Raw genomic sequence first — 10,348 nt, 5'->3', positions numbered from 1 at the left:
CCTTGGCAATGCCACGCGAGATCACGAATTTACTTTTTTCCTGTGACGCCAATTACAAAAGTAACGTTAATACAAGAGCTTGGATAACCAGCCATGTCCAGTTGATCCCTGGCCATGAAAGTGCCCGTCCATTCGCTTAGAATCCTGTTAAGTGTTCATGAATATTCTATATTCGGTCCCCCTGAGAATGTGTTGGTTGAGTAGCAGGTGTTGGGTAAGTATGAGCATAGAGTACTGGGTCATATTAATCGGAAACTAACACCGTCCTTCAAATGTCATTTTGTTTGTAACTGACGCTTGTCATTCACGCTCCGTCGACAAGGGAAAGCATGTCCGTTTCAGGCGTGTAATGGGAATATCTCGACCAATTAAACCAGGGCCAGGTGCCTGGTCAAGCCACGCGATCCGTAAAGGTCAGGACGGGGGTCAGTGGTCATCTGACTTTCAATAGAAACAGAATAGAAGACATAGCAGGAAATGACGTTACATTGACAAAAGATATTAATTCTAATTAAGTCAACATCACATTGAATACCTAAGATGAGCACACCCATGTTTATTGCAGGGAACATAAAGGAAAATCCTACACATTGGCGCCTTGATACATACATGTTCAATCATTGATAACGAAAAACATTACTTACTTCACTGTATTAAACACACTCGAGAAAGAAATATACTCTTTGAAAAACTATCCAGACAAAATGTAAATGTAAATGTCCACAGTCGTGAAGACAAATTATTTCAATACATCCTGTCAAATAATGAAGCAGTCAATATCAACTGCATTTGTTTTCACATCTATAATTTCAAACAATAAATACCCCTTCATAATCAACCGTTGACATTTTATGTATAAAAATATGTAATATTGATTATTTTGTTTTTGTATGTGTCTACAGGAATGTAAGTTATGTATGTCTGTATATATGTATATATAAATCATAATGTCTTGTCTTTTAAAATTGCATCTGTCCCGTAATGGAACGTTTCTGCAATAAATATTATCTTATAACTTTGTTCTGACTTAAATCTCACAGCAAAAATGAAATAAGGGGCCTTGGCCTAAAAATTCCACAACCCGGAAGTATTATATATTTTTTGTAATAAACGCGTGTTATATTTGCGTCACTTTGTTTATCAACCAATTTGACATTTCATAGTCACGTCACACACAACAAACATGCGCATTACCAGTGAATAATTGAAAGAAATAACAGTTTTCTCAGTTTTTCTGTTAAATGCCTCATTTTAAAGTATGTCACTGACGCAATAACAAAGCTGTTTGTCAAGATTATATTTTTCGATGGAAAGGTTTTTTTTCTCCTAAGATCGTATTTGACAGTACATCGGTGAACAAGCTGTTGGTTATGATTGTCAGTTTGGTAGCCATGTCTTGTCATTGATACATCTGTCCTTGACTTCTTCCGAACTGTATGCATGGCTTTCTTTGAAATATTCTTATTTCATATAATAAACCCATATTAACAATATTTCATGAATATATTTCTCCTTATTTTCAGTGAAAGGAAAAACATTAGGCATAATGAATCACATTACGACAATTATATCACTGAAATAAAATTTGAAAATGTAAAACTGTCCCCAGTATCAGAGTAATCAATCTAAAACACATCTAATTCTAACTGTGAGCGTTTGAATCCGAAAGTTCGAATCGATTTTCATTGAAGTTACGACACTGAGCTGAGGGCTTGCCGTTCCCTACGTAGGGATTCTTAGAGTTCACTTCCCTTCACGGAATACACAGAGGAGCACGGAAACTGGCTTTAATGCAGATAGATATATCCAGCCTGGGCTAGCGTCTCATCTGGTTTCTTGACGACCACGTCTTCTCGATGGTAGTTAGATTGATTTCTTGTTTGAATAACTGTCAGCGAGAACACGACTCGTGGTCAGCGTCGTGTATTTGTTACAGTCTGGTCGTAACTTTAATCCCCGGAGTGATATGTGCAGTTCCCCAACGTGGATCTGGTCTCTAATACAGGCCGGGTCTCTAATACAGGCCGAGTTTCTAATACAGGCCGAGTTTCTAATACACACAAGGTCTCTAATACACACTTTGTCTCTAATATAGGCCAGGTCTCTAATATACACTGGGTCTCTATTACAGGCCGGGTCTCTTATACACACTTTGTCTCTAATACAGGCCAGGTCTCTAATACACACTTTGTCTCTAAAACAGGCCAGGTCTCTAATATACACTGGGTCTCTAATACAGGCCGGGTCTCTAATACACACTTTGTCTCTAATATAGGCCAGGTCTCTAATATACACTGGGTCTCTATTACAGGCCGGGTCTCTTATACACACTTTGTCTCTAATACAGGCCAGGTCTCTAATACACACTTTGTCTCTAAAACAGGCCAGGTCTCTAATATACACTGGGTCTCTAATACAGGCCGGGTCTCTAATACACACTTTGTCTCCAATACAGGTCGGGTCTCTAATATACACTGGGTCTCTAATACAGGCCGGGTCTCTAATACACACTTTGTCTCTAATAAAGGCCGGGTCTCTAATATACACTGGGTATCTAATACAGGCCGGGTCTCTAATATACATTGGGTCTCTAATACAGACCGGGTCTCCAATACACGCTGGGTATCTAATACAGGCCGGGTCTCCAATACACGCTGGGTCTCTAATACAGGCCGGGTCTCCAATACGCACTTTGTCTCTAATACAGGCCGGGTCTCCAATCCACGCTGGGTTTCTAATACAGGCCGGGTCTCCAATACAGGCCGGGTCTCTAATACAGGCCGGGTCTCCAATACACGCTGAGTCTATAATACAGGCCGGGTCTCAAATACACGCTGGGTCTCTAGTACTTACCAGATACCTTGGAATGACAGATGTCATAAATAATAGACGAAATAAGGTAAAAACGAACAGACCTCACTCACTCACTCACTAAATAACTAAATAACACTGGTAAATAACTAAAAAGAACAATGTCAACAAATATCAATGACAACAAAGTTTATTGCGACTGACACACGGCTAGGTCTGATAAGAAAACAATTTCTGAGTTACATCTGTAAACAAAATACATATATTTACTTTTATAATCTGACGCTGAAAATCGATCTTATTTACCGACCGATGGCGTTTATATGATGCCATGTATACTGAGGGGCAAAAGAAAGTATGCCGAGTTTGCTTTTTATGTAATTAAATATTAAAAGACCTATTGTTAAACATCTATTTAACCATCACCCATACCCACAATAGTGTGTGAAAAGTAATCGGTGGCTGTAATTGTGTGTAAACATAAATTAGTTCCATAAAGACTGGGGCAAGAAGTGAATTTGCATCATGACTCCTACCATATCTGAAAGTTTGTACATTTGTTCCGAAAAAAGCTATTTGTTTATTTTCAAAAATAAGATGTCTCAGATACCAATCAGCAGTTTTAAACTTTCAAATCAACTTATATTTTACAAAATAAAACCATGCAGAAGTATTCTATGAGTGCTGACTATAAGCGACAGTACAGTCTATTGTGTGGATATGATATCGCTAACTTATGAGATTTTAAAATGAAAATAAAACGTATGATAAATCAACTGAGAATATTGTTTCTTTTACTCTTCGTTTTTTTATAGCATTATTGTATTCTGTATATTTATTAAAAGAACGTATTAAAATATCAATGTTTTATTTTATACCACACGTAAATAAGTGAGACGTTAATATACAATCCATTTGTCCATTTGTCTGTGTGGCCTAAAGGGCTCAACGATGCGTGGTTGTTGGTTGGTTTGTTGTTTAACGCTGCACTTAGCAATATTCCAGCTATATGACGAAGGTCTGTAAATAATCGAGTCTGGACCAGACAGTCCAATGATAATTATCATGAGCATCGATCCACGCAATTGGGATCGATGACATGCATCAACCAGCCAGCCTGCCTGACCGCCCGATCCCGTTAGTCGCCATTTACAAGCATAGTCACCCTTAATGGCAAGCATGGGTTGCTGAAGACCTACTCTATCCCGGAATCTTCACGGATGCGTGGTAATACATCGTACATGTGCCTGGTCCACCATAGTCCAATCTCCCTCAAATCAGGATAAAAAGCAAGTGGAGCGTTAAAATCGATTGAAATCAACTGATAACAGAGACCGGCTATGTGAACACTATTGCATCTGAAAAGTCATCTATATAAGCCTCGGCATGAGTATCGACTTGTCAGAATACAAACAAAGCGTAACGTAAAGGGAGACTACTCCAATTGGGGATCCATTTCCTGTCTTAGTCTAGACATTGCATCACGTGGCATGTGTGAAAGACATGGTCTCTGTGTAATGAGAGAAAACACTGACTGTTACAGCGACATGCAGCATACAGTGAATGACATCAGACACATGAGCTGAACAGCTCGACAAAAAGGGAAAGTGGGATATTGAAAAGTTGGAAGTCATCCCTCCTGTCATACAATCTTGTCCTCAAACAGCAATATTGACGCCTACTTCACCAGATCCACCTCCCTCAACACACTTCTAAGAGCCTACTCCAATAACGTAAGTGTAGTTTATAAAATTGACTGTAACTGTGGACAATCCATTGTATGCTGAAACATTCCACCCAATCAACACCAGAATCAAAGAGCTCAAAACCTCAACTATCAAATCAGACAGTAAATCAGCCATTGCGGACCATATCAGCAACTGCCCCAATCACAACATCAACTGGGACAACGTCCAAATCCTCTCCAACAACCTCCTTGATTTCACTAAAAGAAAACTAACAGATGCAGTCCACATTCGCCGCCACAAGCCATCAATCAACAGAGATGTTTTATCCCAACTCATTAAGTGAGTGAGTGAGTATGGTTTAACGCCGCTTTTAGCAATATTCCAGCAATATCACGGCGGGCGACACCAGAAATGGGCTTCACACATTGTACCCAATCGAACGAACGCTTTAACCACTAGGCTACCCGACCGCCCCCAACTCATTAAGCAATAATCACCCCACCTATGTATACTAACTCTGTTAATCTTGGCTTCCTCATCATGTGTTCTCTGTCCATCATGTTGTTACAGTTTTACCCTTCTGTTATTATTTAAGCTACTCATGTTATTATCTCTTATGTATGCAACGATTGTTACTGTTAACACCTACCATATATATTCTGTACCATGTTCGTTTTTCAGTCTGGCTTGACAACGGTATAAGGATGTATACCGAAATGTCGCCATTACAGTAAAATAAAGAAGTTATCCATAAATTGTGTCTACTTTGACATCCGTCAACTTCTAAGAAATGCTATCAAACAATTGTTGATACTATATTTTCACTTTGACCTAAACAGATGGGTCTGTCACACTGGTCTCTACTGGTTATAGTTTAGGTCGGCAAATCAGTTGAAGGGCATTGACTATTTGACAATTATTTGACGATATATTATCATCGATATACCTGAAGCTTAAGAAAGACTTCTTGGCCAAATTCCCTTGTTTTGTTTTTTTGCAATTTGAGCAGAAATTCCGAGTCATTATGCATAACGAAACGTCAGTTGGGAGGGTAACACAACTGGGGCACATGGGGATACCTACCTCCTGAATATCTTACCCCTACATTTCACACAGATAGTATCATTTAGGAAGTCAGGCATTTCAAATATTGTATTCTCAGTAAACTCAGTAAATTTGTTTTCATTTTTGACAAATTGTCCCGAACCATTGAAGGTGGTGTATCTCTTATGGTCACACCGTTTAGTGACAAGTGCCCAAAGACATTCAAAGCCCGCCGGTGTGCCGCCAGCAACATGTTACATGTTGTATAGCAATGGAACTGGAACGATAACCTCAATTACACAGACACGTCTCACAGGCACGGCTCACAACGACACGACCTAGACTGGATATGAGCGCAGGACTGGGGAGTTCCCCTTTAAGACATATATAACAGAAATTGGCATCCAAATGTTTATAATCGGCTATATGGCGAGGGAAGTGTTAATGGGCTATAGGGCGAGGGAAGGGTTAATGAATCATTTTTTTGTATAATAAGATACAGCGAAAACTGAAAAACATATCTGTATGGGGACACACTAAATATAGTGACACATGGAAGTAAATATGACTTCTCTGGGGGAAATGTTTAATTTTAATTTATTTGAGGAATCTCCTGTCAGTAACATTGCCGTTTCCTTCACATGTACTAATCACATGTACTAACCACGAGTGGGTTAATATCCCGTTATATCAGGGCGGACTGTAAATAATCGAGTGTGGTGAGGTGAAATGGTGTTTCACGTCGCGTACAAGATTATTGCACTTGTATAGCGACGTTCATGAACGTGTGTGTGTGCGTGTGGCTGCTTGTGCTAGTCCGGACTGATGCTGATGTTATAGTGCTAGCTAGCACACTGAGATACCATGCCTCAGTTTAACATGAATACCCCACTCAGACACAGTATACTGACTCCGAGCCAACCAGTCCTTGTTTTAGCCCCTTAATGCCGAGCGCCAGACAGGGTAACAACAAGTACCATCTTTTAACGTCTTTTGGCATCACTCGGCGGGGATCGAACCCCGGGCGGACGCTCTACCTCTAGACCACGGAGGCTGTCTAATCCAGTCCAGTGCCCACTTGCACAAAGCGATCTAAGGGCTAAGATGATCGTAACTCCCATACTTTAATATAGGTTTACAATAGTCGTAGAGCTAAGATCGCTTTGTGCAAGTGGGCCCAAGTGGTTGAAACTATGAGAAACGAACCCAGTCATCGGGATCCGAAGGAATACAATCAGCCAAGTCCAAGACCTTGACCATTACCCAAACACCATTGCGATGACCACGGAATACTGAGGACCTAGGCAGACCCGGATATTATGGGTGTGTTTGGTGCTGCAGGCAGAATGCGTCGCCTTACTGGCCCATGAGTAGAATATTTCTATTGTTTAAAACATCCAGTTTTCTTAACACACAAGATGATTACAAAAGCGATATTTGGTATGAAATCAGCATTAACAAAGACGGTTTTTTAAGTTTCATTTAAGCAAAGAATTTCATAGCGAATACATATTTCATGGACGGAATAAATGTGTGCTCATGGTGACCCAAACACTCGCCAGGTGGTCGACACAATTGGCATAAATTGACCACATGTCTTTTGGGTGTGTCGGTGGCAATTTTTCCAACTCCGTGATGTATTTCCAGATCAACACTTTGGCAATTTACATACTGTTTCAGCCTTCAAAGTCATTATGAACTATATAATTTAAACCCCGGGGAGATATGAAGTCCAGATGGCCGGTGTTCCATTCTTCCCTTGGGTCTTCGTAATTTTGTATAGATTGATGGGTTTCTTCGAAGTAGAGTCATTTTTTAAAAATAAATCGCTTTCACAAGAACTGCTTGTGCTAAAGAATATGCCCTTTAATTGTATTTATGGAGTTTTAAAGCCGATTTCTATACTTTAATCCCTTGATGGAGCGTCTCGGTGACTAATAACGGCAGGCTTGTTTTACTGCCTCCATTCATCGAGGTGCTCACACTGTGGTCTGTCTTTATGGACGTGGTATTTAAATTGTCTCACGTTACAATGTACTTCAACCCCCTCGTCTATATCTTAACCCCTTATGACTTATCCTAGTGATACTGTAAAGACGATATGATTGCCCCTCTCGATATGATGTGAGTAATAGTGTACCACTTTCCACAAAGCTGGAGTTCCCAAGATCCTGCCGACTCCATAACCCAGTGTTTCGAATCTTTATGATATTGACAACAATGGAATGAAGATATGATACGCTGGATAATCGACTTTTGGTGCTGGGCGATGAGATAAATTGTACAGCACACCTTTGACATGTTAAGGCTAGGAGGTACCACGACCCGCTGTCCTAAAGTATTTTTTAAATTAGATTTCATTAATAAAAATCGTTTTGCGTCGAAGTCACCTGCAGTCAGTGGTAATCTGTGTTCACTTTCATCAAACCATTTTGTTTTCAATAGTGCGTTTTAAACATACTTATTCCCAAAATAAATTTGAAACTGGATTGGCAAACAAGCCGCAGGCTTATTTTAACGCCTCACCAGAAAACATAATATTATGATCAATTATAACGTGGTGATTTGGGTATGTATTACAAAAAATATGTTCTTATATCAACATTTAGGCGTTTCAAATCAATAATGCGGGCATATATTTTCTTTGGAGAACACGAAAAGGTGTTGCTGCAGAAATATAACAGGGCCTTATTTCTCAAGAAATTGCCACCAATGTCATTATAATTGCATGCAACGAATGTGTGTATGTAGACGTTTAAAATTTATTTGAATCGGGGAGATTAAGTCACGAGTATGCGGTAATGTTGTTTTACGTCGCACATATCACTGTTCCCTCTACGTCACACCGGCTTGTAAATAATCAAGTCTGGGTCAAGCAAACCAGTGACAGATAGCATGAACACCTATCCTCGCCATCGGGTTAAGCTGACACACAATCAGCCACGTCATAAAAACAGAATCATATCTGGTCCCTACGATGACAACATAAGGGGGACTATACATACAGACTCCCTGATAACATGGACTCACAACACAGTTAACATTTACACTTAGTTTCGCAATTCGACAACAATCTATGCAATACGTATTCATTTATTTTAAAATAATCGCCCTAGAGACGTATTTATGTAAATGAAAGGTTACCAAATAAATAAAAAATGCTTTTAAATTAGTTAAAAGGTTTTTACTTTACTGGCTAAATAATTAAATATTACGCTGGAATCGAATGTCCTCAGCGAACGAAATAACCCAAAGAGGGATAGGCGTCATTGATCATCTCACCTGATCCGGGTGCCTGGCATTCTCTGCTGATAAGAATCTAATTAAGATTTAATCGGGTGATAACGAAAGGCCCTTTAAATTTTGAAACACCAAACAACCACTAAGCAATTCAGCATTTTCCTGTGATGTCCTTCTTAAGAAAATCTTAAACATTACAGAACAATCTAGGCAGCAATTTCTTAAACAAAGCATCTCACGTAAATTGCTACAAAATCCCGATTACCTGGGAGTAGAATTAACCAATCGATCTTCATATAAAAAGGTAGGGCAGCACACACGCACCTCCCATGGCTTGTACTTCCGATATGCGAGTCCAGGAATAGCTGTTAAGAGTTCAGGACGAACATTTGAATCAAGTATTGGAAATTGAAGATCTATTGGTAAAAGTATGGCTGACTCAGTTTTATCAAAATGACTAATTTGTTTAGGACAAATATGGCACATCGGACTCAAAATATATGACCTATTCGTCCTGTAGCAAATGGCAAAAATGTACATTATAATATTGTTGATATATGCTAATGTCATATTTGAAGCGAATTTTGTAATCTATTTCCAAGCATTTTATGAGAAATAAAAGTATTGATACCGATAGTATAATGAACATGCTATTCGTATATGAAAAAGTAAAAACACCATTAACATCAATATCGTTGAGTATTTCGTTGTTAAGCACATTGATTCGCGTGAATAAAAATGTCGATTGTGAATCTAGTGTTCGTCAATCCTGCACCTGGTATAGATGTCACATGAATGTCATTTACAGAATCAATATAATATGTTTTTCAATTGAACTCTAAATAAACCAGAGATAAATGTCAGTAAAATGCCACGAATAAATGCACAGGTGAGTTCATTGATGATGTAAGGTATACAAACAGGTTTATACACTATGGAAATACTCGGTTAATTAGGGCAGTTCACTCGGTACGTCTGATGTTGACAGATGACAAGTGCTTTTACTACCTGTGTCTTCCACAATTTGCATTTCCTTGTCGATCGCTTCCCTCCCCGTAAGGTAACAAGGTTGCTTGGCACTGGTATCGACTGTTGTCGTCAACCCACAATGCACCGCGGTGACCCGACTTGCCACACGACCAACTCTCACACTGTCGTGCTTCGGTACGCAAACATCTCATCACCGTGGCCGTTCGGTGCAGCATTTCAGTTAAACGCCTCGTTATAACGCTTAATGAGTATACATTGATGTCATGTCTTTAAATTCAGTATAACACGAAAATGAACAACTTGATCACATTTTCATATTTAATATTTGTATTTTAACAATATATATAGCTGGTAACTATGAACGAAGGAATATTAAAGAGGCTTTTTATTACAGTGTCGCCTCGTTATAGCCTTTTAAAAAGATTTATAAATGTGAAAATTTGACATGTACGCTCATTTCGACGTATTATCTTACCATCACTACAGATACGTAGATTAAGCTTTGAAATATATTATCAGTAAGTGTCACTCTCCTTCCTCCGCATCTAATTAATCAATTACATGCCACAGCTGAT

General features: G+C 39.1%; 1 long non-coding RNA gene across 1 annotated transcript; it reads right to left on the bottom strand.

Annotated features, from left to right (window-relative positions):
- Window positions 1-351: 351 nt before the first annotated feature.
- LOC124133621 lies at window positions 352-9,882 on the bottom strand. Its single transcript, XR_006860965.1, has 3 exons — window positions 9,792-9,882; window positions 9,049-9,148; window positions 352-441 (listed from the first exon to the last, which is right to left on the bottom strand). It is a non-coding gene; the product is annotated as an uncharacterized LOC124133621 (long non-coding RNA).
- Between the last annotated feature and the right edge of the window lie 466 nt (window positions 9,883-10,348).

The sequence above is a fragment of the Haliotis rufescens genome, unplaced genomic scaffold, assembly GCF_023055435.1.
Source record: "Haliotis rufescens isolate VD_foot unplaced genomic scaffold, xgHalRufe1.0.p SCAF_5, whole genome shotgun sequence".
Lineage (NCBI taxonomy): Eukaryota > Metazoa > Mollusca > Gastropoda > Lepetellida > Haliotidae > Haliotis > Haliotis rufescens.
The sequence above is the reverse complement of the archived record's forward strand: the minus strand, read 5'-3'. Positions and strand labels throughout refer to the sequence as shown.